This window comes from Gavia stellata, chromosome 2 (assembly GCF_030936135.1).
Source record: "Gavia stellata isolate bGavSte3 chromosome 2, bGavSte3.hap2, whole genome shotgun sequence".
Classification (NCBI taxonomy): Eukaryota; Metazoa; Chordata; class Aves; order Gaviiformes; family Gaviidae; genus Gavia; species Gavia stellata.
This window is the reverse complement of record NC_082595.1, coordinates 67,311,152-67,313,913: the sequence shown is the minus strand read 5'-3', so window position 1 is coordinate 67,313,913 and position 2,762 is coordinate 67,311,152.

The following is a 2,762-nucleotide window of genomic DNA, read 5'->3' as shown; positions in this document are numbered from 1 at the left end:
TTCGCTCCTCGTCTTCCCGAACAAGACAATATGGCGCCTACTGGCGCTCACCCGGAAGTAAAACGCGTCACGGTGTTGACCCTTGCCTGAAACACACGAACGCCTCTCGCCACCATCTTTGCTAAGGGCTGGTGGGCGGGCGGTGCCTCCCTTCCCCCCTCCCTCGGCGGGAAGCGGCCGGCCGCGGGCAACGCCTCGTCGCCGCCATCTTTACTATGGGCAGCCACACAAGTTCCTGTCGCTCGCCGCTCTCCATGGCAGCCGCGGCGGGGGAGAAAGGCGGGGCCGCGCTCCCGCCAGCCTGCCCCTGCGCGGGGGGAGAGACCCCGGCCGGCAGCGCCGCCCCGCCAACGGCCGTCGCTGAGGGGCGGCGGGGCCCCGCCCGGCCCGGTAGCCGTGTGCCGCCGGCGGGGCCCGCCGTGAGGGCCTTCGCTCGGCCCACATCCCCTTACCGGCGCAGGACGCCGCGGGTCCGAAGCGCAGCTGGGAGCGGTGGGAAGCAACCGGGATTCACCTTCCCGCCTGCGTGCGTTAGTGTGAGGAGACCCATGGGAAGCTCGTCAGCTCTGTGGCCTCCACAGGTAACTGCTAGCCAGAGAGTATGATCACAGGTTCCAGTGTGGAGGGTGGAGCCTGCATGAAGAAGTGTATAAAGCTACTTCGTTAAGTGGATGTAACTCTGGGCAATGATACTGCGCTGAAATATGTAAGTAACTTACATGTTGCATAGCTGCAGGGTGTCGGCATTCTAAATAAGTCAGGTCAGTATATGCATATCTGGAGCATTCGTGGAGCAGGACAATTCCTTAAGTAATTTATTTAGAATATCCAAATTAACTTTTAAGTTATCGTGAGATTTACCTTGAAATTATCATTGTATTTTAATGTATGAAGATAAACCAAAATCATCCTTGGTAAATAGCTCTTCTTGTATCAACAGTGGGGTTGATTCTGTAGGCAAGGACTTAATGGTTGCATTGCTTTTTGTGGAACAGAGATTTTCATTAGCTAGCACATTACTTACTGCTGGGATCACTTCCTTTCCTTCCTTTAGTGTCATCTGTTGTAAATGTGTCGTGGTTTAAGCCCAGCCGGACTAATCACCACACAGCTGCTCACTCACTCCCCTTCCTCAGCTGGACAGGAGAGAAAATATGAGGAAAAGGCTCGTAGGTCGAGATAAGGATATAGGGAGATCACTCACCAATTACCATCATGGGCAAAACAGGCTCGACTTGGGGAAATTAGTTTAATTTATTATCAATCAAAAATAGAGTAGGATAATGAGAAGTAAAACCAAATCTTAAAAAAAACCAACACCTTCCCCCCACCCCTCTCTTCTTCCCGGGCTCAACTTCACTCCCGAACCTCTTCTCCCCCCGAGCGGCGCAGGGGGATGGGGAATGGGGGTTGCGGTCAGTTCATCACACGTTGTTTCTGCCGCTCCTTCCTCCTCACACTCTTCCCCTGCTCCAGCGTGGGGTCCCTCCCACAGGAGACAGTTCTCCACGAACTTCTCCAACGTGGGTTCTTCCCACGGGCTGCAGTTCTTCACGAACTGCTCCAGCATGGGTCCGTTCCACGGGGTGCAGTCCTTCAGGAACAGACTGCTCCAATGTGGGTCCCCCGCGGGATCGCAAGTCCTGCCAGCAAACCTGCTCCAGCGTGGGCTCCTCTCTCCACGGCTCCACAGGTCCTGCCAGGAGCCTGCTCCAGCATGGGCTTCCCACAGGATCACAGCCTCCTTCGGGCATCCACCTGCTCCAGCGTGGGGTCCTCCACGGGCTGCAGGTGGATATCTGCTCCACCGTGGACCTCCATGGGCTGCAGGGGCACAGCCTGCCTCACCATGGTCTTCACCACGGGCTGCAGGGGAATCTCTGCTCCGGCGTCTGGAGCCTCTCCTCCCCCTCCTTCTTCACTGACCTTCGTGTCTGCAGAGTTGTTTCTCTCACATATTCTCACTCCTCTCTTCTCCGGCTGCCTCTTCCCTGGTTTTTCCCCCCTTCTTAAATATGTTATCACAGAGGCGCTACCACTGTTGCTGATTAGCTCAGCCTTAGCCAGTGGCAGATCCGTCTTGGAGTCGGCTGGCATTGGCTCTATCAGACATAGGGGAAGCTTCTAGCAGCTTCTCACAGAAGCCACCCCTGTAGCCCCCCCTGCTACCAAAGCGCTGCCACGCAAACCCAATACAAAATGCCTAAAACATCCATAATCTCTTCGATCATTGGATAAAGTAACGTTAATACCCACACAGAGTAACAGAATAAATTAGTTTTTGTAAACCTATAGAAAACTGAAAGCTTCAAGAAACTTGTGCTTTACTTCATGTAATGATTTCATTGTAGGATTTGTTGGTGCCACTCATGCTACATATTACTGTTAACTGAAGCGTTGTAGACTTCTACCTTTTTGTGTTGCAGTGGCTGGACCAAGAATGCTTTCCATGGACAGAAGTGTTCTGGAAGTTTTAAGTCTGTCCAAGTGACGCACAGCTGGAACCCTGGAGTGGTACTTCTGGATGGGCACACTTTAAGCTACTACTGAAACTAGGGATGTGAAAAGGAGGCACTCTTGGTCCTGGTCTTATCACAGAATTACAGAACTCGGTTCTTGTAAAGGGAATGAACTGTCTCTTAATAATCTATGACCTATGCCACAGATGGTAAGACGGGGGAAACAAGTGGTGTAACTTAAGTGTTCAAGCATATGGATTCATCTCTGGGTAGCTCTTCCAAGCACAGTGAAGTTGTGACACA